The sequence below is a fragment of the Amblyomma americanum genome, chromosome 2, assembly GCF_052857255.1.
Source record: "Amblyomma americanum isolate KBUSLIRL-KWMA chromosome 2, ASM5285725v1, whole genome shotgun sequence".
Classification (NCBI taxonomy): domain Eukaryota; kingdom Metazoa; phylum Arthropoda; class Arachnida; order Ixodida; family Ixodidae; genus Amblyomma; species Amblyomma americanum.
The window spans coordinates 97003058-97019788 of record NC_135498.1 but is presented as its reverse complement, the minus strand read 5'-3'; the positions used below and the strand labels follow the sequence as shown (position 1 = coordinate 97019788).

The 16731-nt window shown below is 44.9% G+C and overlaps 1 protein-coding gene and 1 long non-coding RNA gene across 4 annotated transcripts in view; both read right to left on the bottom strand.

Moving 5' to 3' along the window:
• LOC144121650 (uncharacterized) overlaps positions 1 to 16731 on the bottom strand; it is a 127542-nt gene that overhangs the window by 104255 nt on the left and 6556 nt on the right. The window lies entirely within an intron of this gene.
• LOC144118840 (uncharacterized) lies at positions 12472 to 15549 on the bottom strand. The gene is made up of 3 exons (XR_013312162.1): positions 15475 to 15549; positions 14842 to 14906; positions 12472 to 12518 (listed from the first exon to the last, which is right to left on the bottom strand). It is a non-coding gene; the product is annotated as an uncharacterized LOC144118840 (long non-coding RNA).

Below are 16731 nucleotides of genomic sequence, written 5' to 3'. Positions count from 1 at the left end.
ACACTCATAAACAAGCGAGGCAGAAGAACCTAGAGGCTTCTCCAGTTTTCGTTCGTTACAAAACCAGGTTTTTCCCAAAATCAGGCATTCGTTATGTAACGAACCTTTTCCGGGACTTCGTTCCTAGTGAGAAATGTATTTCACGGATTCAGCTCCGAAGGGGGTGCCGATAATGTGAAAAAAGGGAGAAAGAAACGAAAAGGAATACTCGCAAAATACGCATTCTTTTTTTCGGTTGCATTCGCAAGCCCATTCCGCCACCAGCTGCGTTGCCACGGTAGGTCTCGCCTTTGCGCACTCTCGTGCATTCGACGTTGGAGCTGTCGCCTACTATTTTCTGCCTCTTTGTGGACGCACGTATGCTCCGAACACGTCTCTTCACGTTTCGAAGCAGAGGCGTCGAAAGCTGAGCATGACACGTGCACCAGAGCGTAAGAAGAAAGTTTCTCTCTCCGCGTGGTTGTACGCGAAGAGAGGCGTCGGCGTATGTACGTGCTCTTGACATATCTGCTCCCACCCACCAGCACTCTAATCGATGTGAGAGCTCAGCTCGCCGATCACGGGAAAAAGACGGAAAACAAGATCTGCCGCTCAGAGAGCAGTATCCTTCTAGCTATACCCGCACCATTGCCGCAGGAGCATTTGGGTCGAAGAAATAGAAACATGGCATGGTATGGTACGGTCCAGTACGGATTGGTATGGTCCAATACCGTATGATATGGTCCAGTAAGGTATGGTACGGTATGTTATGATATGACAGTATGGTATGGCTTGATTTATGGTTTACGGGGGTTTAATGTCCGAAAGGGACTCATGCTATGAGGGACGCCGTGGTGAAGGGCTCGGGAAATAACGACCACCTTTGGTTCTTTAACGTGCCCTGACATCGCACAGTACACGGGCCTCTAGAATTCTACCTCCATCGAAATTCGACCGCCATGGCCGGGATCGAACAGGTGCCTTTCGTGTCAGTAGCTGAGTGCCGTAACGACTGGGCCACCACAGCGGCGCCCAGAGGTATGGTGTCGCGTGGTATGGTAGCGTATGATACAAGATGATATACGGTAGAGTAGAGTATGGTATGCTATGGTACGGTAGAGTATGGCATAGTATGACCTGGCATGGTATGGTACAGTATAGAATGGTACAGTAAGATATCGTGTGGTATGGGATGGTATGATCCGGTATATTTGTGTAAGGCGTGGCATGCTATGGTATAGTAGAGTACGGTAAAGTGTGATATAGAATGGTAGGGAATGGTATGGTCCCGATAAAATTGGGAATGGTACGGCATCGTATGTTATCGTATAGTATGTTATGGTAAAATATATAGTAAAAATTCAAGGAACTATTACCGCACCTTAATAGTGCAATGCCATTGCTTTAGAAATCCTAATGGTTGCTACTTTGGTGCTAATGCGTGCGATGACATCAGAAAGTCGCGTGAACTGTCTCTGCCAATCATAAATTTTGTTTCCACCTGCCACGGTATGCAGGTTGCTCACATTTATGTAGGCCGGATGAGAAAGTTGTGACAGATGCTGCCCGCAGAAGCTGCCTGAGAGTTTTATGACAGACGGTACAATTATTTTTCCTGACTGTGGACGCTACTGCTTTCGCAATAAATTACGGAATTCGGTAAGGCTTAGAGCGGTTTGGTGTGGTACATTCATGGTTATGGCAAAAGAAAGATATATATGATCACGTCGACAAATCTATTACCATCGCAGGAAATGTTAACGGAAAGGCCGTGAGCCGCCGATAAGAACACTTGCCAAGAGATTAAGGAAGCGAGTGTCACTGAATTTCCAACCTGAGTATAAACTGACAACAGGAAAAGATGCGGCCCTCCTTGCAATCTGTTCACTACGTTAAGCGCCGCTCGACAAAAAAGGAATTGAATTCAGCCGAAAAAAATGAAGTGGTAGGATTTTAACGTAATTGAACCGAGTAGAAGTGCGAAAGCTTGTGTCCAGCCTGGTTGGCTCGCGGCTTTGCTTTGTTGGGTCGCCGGCCCGTCTGGCCACGATGATCTTATCAGCTCGCGCCGCAGATGGAAGTTGATGAAGACGACGATGTGCAATGCAAAACGCGAGAGTATGTTTCAGTTCACCCTCTTCTTTGAGATTTCTTGACTGAACCCTGGCCAATACCCCGTCGTGGGTATGTGCCATGTCCCTAAGGCAGCAACAACAACACGAGACGAGACCGCCGGCAGCGAAAGCATAGTTTCTTAATGTTTTTAGAGCAGCTCATGTATATAAACATCGCATCTTTGTAATAATTACCACGTCGAAAAAAAAAGCGGCCATTGCAAAGTGCTCTCGTTCAATGGCCAGCGAAACTGACCTCTTCGCGCCGCCGTGGGTTCGACACCCAGTCGCAGCAGTATCTATTTATATTTATTTTACTCTTGCATAGGCCAAGGTCAACCTCAAGGTCAAACTTTATCAAACTCGGAGGATGTTCGACCTCGTGAAGTAGTGCTTTTGCACTACAATATTACAACCACTCGCTCACAACTAAATGTTTATCAGCACAAACTGCCACATCGCGTTAAAAGTTCCCCAAAAGGAAAGAAAGCAAGGAAGAAAAAAATAGAAGGAATCGAAGAAGAGGTTGCTGTATCGCTCGGCGAAGTCTGTTTGGATTAACACCACGAAACTTATGCATAGCTAGACAACTACGTTAACTGAACCTAAAAGAATGTAAAAATGACGAATAGTTCATAAAGGACAAAGAGACAACAACAAAATGAGAAAAGCAGGCAAAAAAATATAAGCACGTCCGTCATCTGGAAACTTTAGTACAAGCGAGAGAAAGCCTATGTTAGTTGCGTGCCTTAGATAAACAGCAGCGAAGACATGGGCACTTTGACAATTCCACCTTCATGTATTTTTCTCTCTCCCCCCCCGCTTTCCTTTTTTGCGTTGTCATTTTTTGCTTTCTGAAACACGGACGCGATTGTTGCGTCTGGCAGCCCCGAACATTCGGAGTAGTGTTTGTGAACACGGATGGTGGCGCATCAACACTGCTCCTTTTTTCTTTGTGTGTTCAGATTTTTTTTCACCACCTACGTTCTCTCTCTGCTGCTTACATAGCGCTTATAAGTTGATCTTGCGGTTAAAGAGTTGTTTAGGTATGAGAAAGCGCAGCGTGAGATTGCTTCCTTTTGCCTCCCGATTTTGATCGCGCTGAACTTGACGCCTTGAAGCGAGGGACGGCACACTGAGCTGACCGGGACACTCTGCTTCAGCGTGGCTCCGCACTTTAGTGTGGGCCTTCACTCATCGCCCGAGACACACATCGGCAACTCAAGAAGGATATTTTTTAATTACCTTCTTCGGTGCAGTTATGTGTATAAAACAAATAACTATACCACCAACCCCGCCTGTATTGTGTTTCTGTGACTAAAACGAAAATGAAATGTTCTAATCTTAACGAAGCTCGAAAACACATTAGCCGACAGTATCAGAGGTGTCCTGGAACTTAGAAAGATTTATATAACGCAACACGGATTACTGCGTGAAGAACAAATGAGGTGCAGCCTTTAATGTCTGGGGAAATCGGAGCTTATATCCCAGTTCGCGTGACATGAAGCCACAGGAAGGCAAAGTGGGAGTTATGTATGCTGGGTGGGAACCACTCGCTTTAGGAAGTTTTTTCTTGTTATGGCATTGAGTAGCCTGGAGTATTCTGCTAGACAGATTAAAAAGCTTGCACCCCCGGCGATCAATTACGTGGCCGCTTCCTCCTGCTTTCAAGGGCGTCAGTGCGTGTTGATGACACGCACGACACTGGTGTTCTACGTGGTCCTGTTGTCAGTGCGAGAGCCAGAATTCAGCCGTTCGTGGAGTCGCTGGTGAGCTAGATCAGTGCTTAATTGTTTGAGAATAACGAATGACACAGGCTAATTAGTGAGAACCGCAGAGAAAGCGACTTCTTTTCATTGATTAAACTTTTTATTTAAGAGTCGCAAGTACTTATAATCTACAGCGTAAACCACAGATTCCGAATCGTGCCGTCTGTCAAATCCATGGTGTTTTTTCCGTACCCTGGAAGTTCTTTGGCCCGCCGGTGAGGGAAAAATGATATATTACAAGACTGTAACAATGCAGCTATCTCTTCAGAGCTGTTCAGTTCTTCCTTGAATTTATTGAGTTTCTTTGATCATTTGATACTTACTGCACAGTATATGCAGACAGGAATTTATTCCAAGCCTAAATGAGATGTTAAACAGCACCTGTGCCTCTTTTCCTGTAAGAGAGAAGGCGATGATCACACGAAAAATGAGTGTAGTTGAAATCTGTACTCTATTAGACATTCTGCCAGTTGTCCGCACCACAAATACACTACCGGATCTGAAAGCCTCAGCATGCAAAGCGGAGGTACGCCATTAAACAGCGAACACAGGCTTTGCACTCTGCTATAATCAGAATCTAAGCTTTGTGTGCTTGCGCTGTGCCCCTGGACACATTTTTATGCATTTTTGGAACAAGGTAATTAGCCACTGAACACGCGTCGCGTAATTAAAGTCAGCCTGTTCCCGACGCTGCGACTTATTTCGGCGGGTAAGTAAATGACGCACTCACTCAAAAGGCTTCCACTGCTTCCGCTATATGTTCAGCGGCTTCCCATTCGACAGATATGCGCAGCAGCATTCAGTGCAGGTTCATTATCCTTCCATGGGAGCAATATTGAATGCCAGGGAAACCCCTCTGTCGGGGCTATTTATGCCCCCTCTCTCCAAATCAGTCGTTGGAGATTGTGGCAAGACAAACGCTGCTTTTTTTGGCATTTTGGTCACTGTGCTGAAACTATTTGGGATGAATGTCTTGGAATTTCAGTGGTACACAGGATAATACTGGCCAGGAATATAACCAGAAAGAGACAAACACTAGGATTTCGACGAAACGTTTTCCTTTTGAAAGACCCGGTAATTTTATATCAGCTTTTTTATTTCATTTCTGTTTGCTGAATTGCGTTCAATAATAATAAACAAGTAACTTCTTACTGTCTGATAATACATTTCACGGTTCTAATTCGCATCCTGCTTTTGTGTCTTATATTTTAAGGGGTGTGGTTGAAGGACGCTCAACATTATGGCAGAAGGCTGCACGTGTTGTGCAAGACTGTTTCTTTAGAACGCATGAGCAGGTAGCGTAAGTTCCAGCAGCGTTAGTCGCAAGACGTCACTAGAATTGCCCTGCGGTGTTTTGAGCCGAATGACACTACGCACGGCACTGTCCAACCACTCCAACTCTCTTCCCCTCTTCCGCCTGTCACAGAGAGAAAAAGTAGAATGGCAGGGGCTGCTCTGACAGACGACGACAAAGTGGTGTCTCTGCCAACTTTAGAGATTATCACGAACTCACGTAATTTCATCCAGAGTTGGCGATTTGCAGCGAAAGCTGAGAAGGCACGCTTCGTTTAACGACTTCTCGACAAGCTGTCGCAAGAGTTTAAACTTTTCGGATGGGCTGTGGGCGTCGCGAAGGTTACCCATTCGCAGATGAATTACCTCTATTCAAGAGCCCCGGGGGCAATGCTTTGCATGTGTCGCCTGTGGAAACGGCGAAGGTGAACGAAAGAGCAATTCCACTTTAGAATGGAGGTGCGTAGGCGCATCAGTCCCGTTCGCTAGTTTTGTGGCAGTAGCATTCCTAAGAAAGTGCATAGAAAGCAGTGAAACGTGACTCGGAGGCATAGGCAAAAATCAAGCTCCTTTTTGAAAAGACGCAAAACTGATAATAGTCCGTATTTGTGATCGATTGGATAGTTGCGTGCAATAGGTTAAAGCGAGCGAGTTAATTTTTCTGTTCCGTAAGATAGTTAATGAAACAGGCTCAAGGCAGGAGCAAAACATCAAAATATACTCAATACAAGCTACTCCTTATACAGAGAAGAGGTAGGAATCAGAAGATAACGTTTCAGGATGACGATAGTTCGATGTTCATGGCCAGTTTTTTAAGCGAAAATAGAGTGAGAGAGCTAAAAGACGGGGCAGGCACAACTTCCGGAGAGAAACATAGCGTCAGTCATGCTGCATTGAAATAGTCACAACTATATGCAAATTGAATGTTGTCCTAAGGTTGCAAGTTGCAGGAACGCAGCCTTGCTCGGTTAAAGGAAGTCTGTAAACCTCTAGTTCATCTGTCATTCGCTGGGTGGCAGTTGCAGCGGAAACGCACGGATCGGGTTATAGATAGAAGACGAGATTTGCTTGCCGTGTAATGTGTTCCCTCCCCTCTTGTCGAGGCGAGCTGCCGAAAAACATGTACACTGTCGGTTTTCGGTACATACACTACTAGAAAGGCCGTTAATTTTTTTTTATTTTAACCGGCTTCTGATTTCGGCATTAACTTGTTATAAGGCTTACAGAAGGAAATTACAATACAACCGGCGTCAGATTTCTTGAAGCTTACAATGATAAAAATTGAGATTGCCGTAAAAAATTGTTTCGCGCGTGAAAAATGCCACGCGTTCGGTGTATAACGATCCCTCAAGGAGCCCGCTGCACCCTCTTAGACTGCTGCAAACAAGTTGGAGCCCATAAAGCGAGAGCTAAGATTAGAAAGTCGAGCACGTGGTGCCTTAAATTTCCGTCGCTTCGTTCAATGCGCAAGAACACAGTGGCGCAAGAAAAAATGTTGCAGGCATCCTGCGTAGAAGGTCCTTATCAATTGGTGCGCGAATATTCTGAAATCCAGAATACCGAACCGAATATCTTCCTATTCGGTTATTTGATCGAATAAATTAGCCAATGTTGAAAATTATTCCAAAGGAATTATGATCTCAGAATTTCGAACATTCTTTTGTTGAATTATTGGAATGAGGTTCGAATAAGGTTCTTGGACCACTGTTGCAAAAACAAGGCCCAGACCGACGCCCCGTATCATTTCGTCGCGATCAGTATGCGCGGGGTGCAGGGTTCAGTGCAGCGACGCTGTTTATTACGGGGGAGGGCGGTCGTGCCATAATTAAAATGAAAGGCCCCTAAGACTAGACGCCGCGGCAAGGCTCAGGGAAGTTCTGCACACCCTCTCTTCATACCCGAATTAGGAGGTTACGGTTCATACCCAGCTCTTACGCACCTCATGTTCTGTGGTGTGTCTCTCTTTTTTTTCTTCTTTTCATCACCAGCAAAAAGGAAATTTTCCAAGACCTACAGCTTCACGGTCGTAGAGTCATGAAGCGGCCTCTATGTAAAGATTAGTACTGGGCATTTTAACAGCTATAGCTTTAAATCAGGAAGGTATAGCACCATATAGAAGCGCCGCCACTGCAGCTTCAATATTTCGCACGATTCGGCGTTACGCAAGAGTACTCGCACAAGTAACAAATAATAGTGAGGTTTTTGATTTGTATATGATTCGGTTCTACCACTACTCGGTTCGTATTCGATTCTGTTTACGACGACACTATTTGCATCTGATTCGGTTTGGAAAAAGTACTATTCTCGCTCCCCTTCCTGCTAATTTGCATGAATTCAATACGGGGAAGCGCCAGTAAGCTGACTATATCGCACAACTTGTGCCATAAACACTGTCTGTGGAATTTAAACACGGCAGTTCGTATATCAGTCCCATACACTGTGATCATATGTCCACTGAATCCCTGTCCACACAGGAAGGTACTCACATTGTGGGCACTACTGGCACCAATTGTCTAATATGTGCAGGCGAGCGGGAGGAAAAAAAAATACTCTAACGCCGTCACGTAAGCAAATCTCCTGAGATGCTTTCAGGTATGAGGGGACGTGCATGTTCCGACCACTGGTATCAATACAAGGTGGCTGAATTGTGATGCAGTGGTACAAAAAGTTTTTCTTTTTTTCACCAGCCCACGCGTCACTTGCCCGAACTCTGCATCTACGAATATGGGATTAAGGTAGTCTGACTGTATATATTATGAGCGCCAAATGAAGTTGACAAAAAACTGCAAAGGGTACAGAAAACACTGATGTAGTATAATGAACACAAGGGCATCTGGTTTGCCCTTTCATGGAGCGAAAACGTTACCCAGGAGGAGTTCTTGGCGTGATCTTGGCTCTCTTTCCTACTCTGCAGCTATTATTTCTCTGCTCGCCACTTCGCGTTTGAGGTATCCTGTTCCCGTTTCAAATGACACTGACACCTAATCCACCGGCTTCTCTTCATGATGTGGACGGATAAAGAGGAGCGCAGCTTTTGTCTTGCGCCTCACTTTTCGGATCATTCACGGTCGAAATAGCCAGGCTCTATCCGTTTTTTTTTTCCTTGGAAGAAGGCTATTTATTGGGATTCAAAGAAGCCGCCTTGAATTAAAGCGACTTAGTGACTCACTTTACAGCTCGCTACGTTAATGCTTACCGACAGCGCTCCATTAGTTCCAGATGCTTCACGACCATTGTAGTTTAAGCCTTATAACTGAGTGCAGCACCAGCGTGAGCATGAGCGGAGCAATTTATATGGAAGAACGAATCGTTTACGGCTGCCTAGAGCACCGCAAAGTGTCCTCTGTGTATTGCGGTTGAGACGCCGCAAAAGGCTTAAGATACCCGCCTTAGAGAAAATCTGCCCAACGAACTGCAAAGGAGGGCACTCAAGGAGGTAAAGCAAATACGCGAAATATTCGAGTACAAGCGGCGGGAAGAAAAAATAAAATTAACAGCGCTGCAACAAGTCCATTCCGGACAATGTGAGTTGGAACACAGACGTACGGTTTCTCTCAATCGATACAGGCTTGCAAAGAACGTTGCCGAACACCGGCCCGCCCACCTGTCGAGGCACCGCAGCGCGCACTGAGTTGTGTTTCGTGCACTGCTTTGGTTACCGCTTACAGTGACAAGCTTTTCAGCCGTCTATCTTTTATGGAAGGAACATGAATGCACCCAAATGGAAGTAACGTCTCATGTATAGCGGTGAACTTGAGGTCTTTAAAAAGCTTAACTTTCCCAGGTGGCGGACGGGACTAGAACTTTGGCGGAAATTGAAGTGTCCCCTTGTAAGCTCCGATGTTCAGAAGACCCTGGCAGAGCGTTTTCCAATCGCGGCAACTTTCTTAACAGCGAAAGGAAGCACTGAGAGCGTCAAAGGGAAAGGAAGTATAATGGATCTGCGGCTTTGTGTCTCCTAATCCCTTAATCCTTCAAAAGACTTCTTTTAGGACAATGAAGTGTCCTCTTTCTCTTAAGTTTTTTTTTTTCAGAGAAGACTTGTGTCCTTTACAAGACAGCCTTATCCTTGCCTTGGCGTTGCCAGTTTTGTGACAGGACCAAAAGCAAACGTGACGAAAAAAACTAAAGGTTAAAATACCAGAAGTTGCCAGGAAGGCGGATTCGTTTCGATCCGTCTTACTTCACTTCCACATCTGTTCGTTTGCCTTCATGGGGCCGCTACTGACGTCAATACATGAACAGAATGTGTTTCACCGGATTCAGAGTTCTGATTCATGTACTATGCTCGAGTGCATTTAGGGCTTGTACTTCAGTCATTTTCTTTTTACTTTAGCGTCTTGGATTTCCTGTTGTGTTAAAGGAGCCAGCATCTGGAGCCTTTTTTTAGCGTAAAAGCCTTGGACGCGGATATGCTTTTCGCAGCAGGTGTCAAGTAGATTTTCGCTTTCTGGAATACGACCCACTGAGGGTTGGTTCTGTGCCAGAAAATACCCCGTCTTGCGAACTCTGTTGCTCGGTACATCCTCATAAATTAAGTGCCAGAACATCTTTCTTTGTTCCTTTTCTGTCTGTGGCAAACATGCGTCTTCGGCGAAAAAAAGTAAAGCCCCGTTTTTTCTGACTCTCTCAGCTCACGGGAATTACCAAAGGTGGAGGAATTTTCAATACTTCAGGAACTTCATCAGAGAAACACGTCTACTTGCCTTCATCAAGCTTACCCATAAGAAACAATGAGTCAGCACAACGCCTTGCGTGTAGTACTAACTATGGGAAGCTTAGACGAAAGAAATTAGAAAAACTTTACGCCCTTTTCTATAGTTATTTGTCTTAATGCTTTGACCGATTTCAAATAGATAAATAAATACATCGAGAGAAATGAAGTGATGCACGATATTCCACTATTTCTCGAACAGCAGTCGGTCGCCACATAGGCGATTACGTGCGCTAAGCTTTTATCAGATTAAATAGCTACGCCTTCTTAAGATCACGAGCACTGGACGACACGATTTTTGTTAGGCATTGTTAGCTGCAGATGGCAGGCAAACGCTGCGCTTTGATTAAAGGGACATAGTTTGCAGATTGATAAAGCAGGGGCACCAACCACAAAGCGACCAGCAACACCACCTACTTCAGCTCACTTTGACGCCAGAACTACCTCCACTTCGGGAGCTTCTTCATTATTTCTCCGTCGCGGCATGTCCATGCATACTTCACAATATTTGGCATGCTTGTTGTGCATGTATGCATAGCTTGGGACGTGTTGCGCTGAAAAAATCATACGCCGTGAATGAAGCCCATGCCTGATAACCATCCTATTTCCGGACGCCATATGCAACCAATGAATAAAATACGTACAAAGAACAGGAAAGAAGTAAGAAAGAGAAAAAAATATCCGGTAGATGACCGGACGCAACAGGTCGCGCTGTCGGCGAGCTCTTGATCTCTGCATCGCGTGTCATCCGAATATCCGATTACGGTCGTGAACTTTGGCGCCAGCCTATTGGAGCAGGAAACAGAATGGTGCAGAGGATCCGAGATAATCGAACAGCACTGATGTCTGCTGGCAACGAAAACACGACACGATGGAAAGCATCGGCCTGCGGCCGTCTATTCGATCTCTCTCCGGTTCTCTGACGATATTGCTTTTGGCTGCCATCTTTTGTACACGTGCTTGTGTTGACCCAAGGCCTTAGTACTACATTGATCTCAGCGTCACCATGATTGGAAGTTCTCAAAATACGTTCGCCGTAATTCGGAAGCTTCTGTTGGCATTTTTTCTTCGAAAAAGATACTTGCGTTATTATTCGCCATAGAAGAGTGTTCGGGTTTTCGACATATGGGTTTTTGTAAGCATGATTCAGCTTACCACCCCGACAAAAAGGCTGCCACTTCCGAACAGATGCTGCTAACAGCTGTGCCGTGTCGCTTTATTGGGCGAAGACGCCGACTGTTTATTGCCACCACCTGTTTGTCCTTCTACTCTGTCGCCCCTTTAGTCTTAAGCCCCGTTGTTTACGCAGCTGATTGGGGATTACTTGTCGTGTTGCTCAACGCGCTGGCCCCAGCCGAACGTGCTCAGTTACAGGGAACTGTCTTCGGGAGAGAGAAGACCACAGAGACGCCCTGTTCCCCGTTTACCTTGATTTTGTATCTTGGGCAGCAATCTCAATTCCCAGCACTGCAAAGGTAACCTAAATGCCCAGATGCGCTTTCCAGTGGAGCCGTCTGGTTTTAAAAAAATGCTAAAGTTTTCCAACGTGGGTAAGGCAGAGAATAATACGCTGTCGCGTTGTCAGCGTGCCTGGCTGGCTTCTAAGTGCCGCATTTTTACGGCTTGTACTCAAACGAAAGCCGGCCATTGCGTCGTAAATTTCAGCCGCACTAGCCCCATTACTTTAACGCTTTGTTCTACGTGTCGTGACGCTAACTGACGCAATGAGGAATATACCACGCTTTATTTGTATGTGGATTGAACGTTACGTGATGCTGATGGCACTGCTTCTCGTTAACACAATTGTTGACAGGGCACGGAGGACCCTAAAGGCGGATGCGTTATTTCATAGTATTGATGGTGCGCTCATATTTACCTTGCTTTCTCTTAACTCCCTAGTGAGCAGTTTTTCCACGACCAAAAAGTAGAATGTTGGCACTGATTGCATACTACAACTACTTTAGGGTGGTGAAATCAGTTTTAACTCCCTTTCAAACAGATAACACTCTGAAACGGGAGAGCTCTTTCATGGACAGTGTTATGACCTGAAAAAAACATTTGACTTTATATGCACTGAAGTCTTCATTAGAGCAACCACGTAGGGAAACTATGATAATATTTGAAAAGTGAGTTATTTTTACCGCGCAAACATTTTTACTCACCTGGTACACGTCACTGAGTGCGTTATGTTTTTACCTACTGTTTATGTTGCCTGCTGTTGTGAGCTTCGTTCCATAGCTACGTAGGCCCCAGCACTAATGAAGGCGCCATTGTGAGAACTTTCACCGCTGGAGGTACTTAGTGCCGCAAGCTGCGAGCAGGGACCTTCCAAAATGCACAGCGTCTTTTATCTCGCAATTACTCTTATGTTACGAAATTTGTAGAAGTAAAAGTAAAAATACAAGAGGAGCAGCCGTGAAGTTTTACTGAAGAAGGAGTAAGGAATTTTCGCTTCCAAATGACTGTCACCTTAGAAAAGTTTGAACAAAGGAGATAAGTACCACTGGAGCTGGGCTGCCGAAAGGAATGGCGTAAAAACAGCTTTCATAACTGCGCAAATAAGAAAAAAAAAACTCAAGCTGAAACGAACTCACGCGTCTGGCAGCGGGACACGTGTCTTCTCTTGTCGTTTTTTCCCCATTCCTCTCCCTTAAAATTGTCATGGCTGAAATCAATTTCCTTTTGAAGACGCCTAGAAACAACTTCCGATCACCCATAGTTCTACGCGGCATGTACCGAGTGTTGCAAAAAAAAAAGTAAAGGTCGCTACTGCTTTTTACAACGGGAACGCGTGGTGAATATTTTTTTGTTTATATTTTCTCCCGTTCCGCAGCGCCGACCGCAACGCAACCGGTTTGGCGCTTTCCGACGTTCGGACATACGCCATATCTCGCAACGGGGGCATCGTCGTGCTTCAGCTGGAATCGAGTGGCCGCGCTGCTCGCTGTGAGGAGTCTCGGTGGTCCTTTCTTGCTATTTTTTCTTTTCCTGGAATGCCGTCCGTACGCATCGGGCATCAACTGCAGTTATCGCGGCCAGTAGTCTTCAACTGGTCCGCACCATCCATACTGATGAACCCGCGTTCGCGGCAAAGGGAACAAAACGGCACTGAGTTATAACGCGCCTTGTCGTTCGCGCAATGACGCTGACGCCGTCCCCCGCTGCTAGGCGCCCCATCTTGTGGAACCCGATCACGTTTTCTCTTTGAGAGAGCGTGTCTTCCATTCTCGGGACGGGAGGAAAGCTAGCGTCAAACTGCGTCTCCCGAGCCGTTACTGGCGCCTGTTGACGATAAGTTTGATCGAGTCGGAAGTGAAGTACGTTTTCGTTAAGCTATCAGCCACTGACCGCTGACAGCTGTTGATCTGTGGAGCGGCCAGTTACCTCAGTAATAAAAGTTACTGCTTCTCCTGGCTTTGTTAATGCCATTGACGTGGGCCTGGGTGGGAGTAATTTTGACACTTTTCATGGATGTTTATTTTTTTTTCTGGGGGGGGGGGGGGGGAGAGCATTACCAGGGGCTTCCAAGCAAGCAAAAGCATGAACAAGAGAACACAAAGTGAGAAGCAGTAAAGAGAAAGTCACGAATGTAATTCATGAGTTTTCCTGGTTAACTCAATACAGGTAATAATAAAACGTTCGCTCATTGAACATCTATTCTTGCAGTAATATTACTGTGCTAATGATGCTCGAGAGCTGACATTTTTTCTCATTTCAGTCCGAGGGGCTTCGCAAATAACGTGGATGAAAATAAAAAACTTCGAGATAATGATTCCTTATCGTTTTCTTTTCATCTGTAAATGTCGACCGCGTTCTACCTCTGAACGTGGATCAAGTTTGATTTTACGACTAAGACCAGTTACAATAAAAGAATAGAGGGCTCATGTCTGGTTTCGTCACAAATCTTCATGTGCCGCTTCTTTCAATCCTCATGCTTATTGAATCCGAAGTGCGGAGGGCAAAAAATGGAGGAATATTTTCCGGCATAAAATTTGAGGGTAATTTTGGGAAATGTTGCGACTGGGCGATAAATGCACTGCCGCGTTGTGAATCCGGAATGCATTCTAAATTGAAGGAGTACATTATCCGTTCTTCATATTTCTTTTTGCCACATCACAGAACTGACATCACACAGCGGCGATGAAAATAACTATTCGCTACCGTTCTAATTAAGACGTAAGTAATTTCTTCATGCTGAGTCAAAATCGTCGTCTGTCACTGTCATCGCCATTCTTTTGCAGGCTCAAATTTTTAGGTAGAATGCTAAAAAGGTAGTAAAAAGACATTTGCTGAAGAGGTAGTAATTTTTTTGCACCATGCCATATCAGGCTGAATTTGGAATTTTTTGTTAGCTTCTGCGGTTCCATTCTATAAAAATCCAAACTCGAACTTCCTCCTGAGGGAAAACTGTCCGTGGTATGAATAAACACTACACACCATTTTTGATGTCAAGGCTTTTGATCCACTAAAGGAGTACCTTCAAAATCATATGTTCAAGGAAATAACCGCAGCTAAGTAAAAGAGAAGAAGGAAAAAATAATATAAACAAAAATGCCGCATTCCGACTTCTTCCAAAAGCGTGGTGGCTTCGCCGCGTTTGTACCCTTGAAGAGGTAAAGCACGCTTCACAGTCAATCTTTCAACGCTCTTTGTCCGCGCCACACTTCTTTTCCGCAAGGCAACAATTTTCAAACTCCCAGTGCATGCGCTTCAATTTTGATGTCGCGAAAGAATTCGAGAGCTTTCAGCTCCTAGGAGAAGAGTGTAAAGAACGAGGTTAGAATCCCACAAAGTCAAGGTAACAACGTCGGCGAAAGTGCCATTTAGACGACGTACCGAGGGAGGGTGCGACGTTTCTTTCATTCTCGGAAACTCATGCAAGCCGGTAGAAACGTCGCTGACGATATTCCGCTTGTGCAGCTAAGTGGAATAAAGAAATACATGGCCACGATAATAAGACGAAAACCTTCACCTTTCGTCCGAGGTTTTAGCCGATACTCGAAGCTGAATGAGTCATGGCTTCAAGTGGCTTCATCCCTGACGACAGAAAAACGTACGGTCGTATTACCCGAGTGCACTGTTATAAAGTATTTCTTTGCCAATTTTAAGAGAAGTCCGCTACACTGCTTACATAATTTCCTTCGGATCGAACAGTTTTATGCGGATGAAACGCCTTTACTGCGGCAAACGAAGGTTGGATTATATGAAAAATACGCGAAGCCTTAGGGATGTAAAGACGTCGTATGCAGAGCTGTGCCCAGCATAGTTCTCCCTGCTTTTTAGCGGGTAAAAAGATACGAGCATGTCCGTGAGCAGCGACGACTCCTTAGGAACGTTTTAGAATGTGTGTATGATTTACACACGCTATAACAAAAAATTAAAGCAAGTAAGCTGAATCTATGCAGCGCTTTGCACGGTAGGTCCCGTACTGCTCAGTACTTGAGATGAACCGCTGAATATTCGCGCATAATAACAGCACTAATTCCTTTTCCTAACGTTTACGCTTTTAAGGGTATCTTTGTTGCATGACTACTTGGGTGCCCACTTCACATGCAAATTTCATCGCTCACAGACAAAGTTGTGTCAATAAAATTGATGTACTCACTCTGTACCACTGGCAGCCCTCCAGAGTAACAAACTGGTATTCAGTCATGTCGTAGTTTAAATGGCAGCAGCTAAATAAGAAAATCAATCTCTCAGACATGTTCTGAAGAAAGGAGCTGCACTTTTTGCATGTCCTTACCTTCGATAATTGCGTGTTTTTCCTTCGGCGATAAATTACGATGAAAAGGGATTGCAGTGTCGAATAGAGAACGAAATTGCGTGTGCATGCACTACATTCATATATGGGGACGTGAAAAGTGCAACATGTTCTGGAACCCAGTTTGATTTCAGAAACAATTTGGAAAGTGCACATGATAGTAAAGAAAAATGTGTAAAGTGAGAAATGGTAGGTGTAACGTTACGAGGCTGGAAGCGAGCAGATTGGGTGAGAGAACAAAAGCGGATTCATGGCATCCTAGTCGAAATCAGTAGGAAAGAATAGAATTGGGCACGGCATGTAATATGAAGGCAAGATAACCGTTGGTCCTTGAGGGTAACGAAGTGAATTCCAAGAGAATGCAAACTTAGCAGGGGGTGGCAGAAGGTTTGATGGGCGGTTGAGATTAAGAAGTAAGCAGGCATACAGTAGGCGCACCTGGCAAAGGACAGGGTATATTGGAGAGACATGGGAGATGCCGTTGCCCTGCAGTGGGCGTAGTCAGACTGATGATGAGGATAATTAACATTCATCTAGCGAGCGATTATTTGGCTTTGAACTTGTAGAAAAGCAAATCTTCTAAAACGTGGCCTACTTCAAATATGCGTATGTAATGATGTTTTATATGCGTTAGCAATATATAGGCGGTCGTTGTTAACCAGAAGCCATTCATTAGGGTGCCTTTCACAACCCACAGTGATGGTTCTGTACATGGAAAGTCAAACTCCAGTCAATCCGTAAAAAAAAGAGATCAAATATCTCGTACTAAGCCTCCGAATGTGCCAATGAGGAAATCACCGAGCTTTAAAGGAACTAAAGTTTTGAAGCTATTGAAATGACCTCAATTTGCCACTACCTTTTCAAGGGCTTTTAAAAAATATTTAGGCTGTCCACGGTCGGATTGCGTGCTTCAAACGCCTCGCTCTCTCCTCGGAGCGCTTGTACAGTGGCATTTTACAAGGTACTGCGCCAAAAGTTGCGCTGTTAAAGCCACAAAAAAGATATGTGAGTGACGGCAATATTGTTCTCAGTTAGGCTTACGCATGCGCCATTCAGAACAATAAATAAATTGTTTTCAAAGAAGGGTAAGCTCGAGAAATT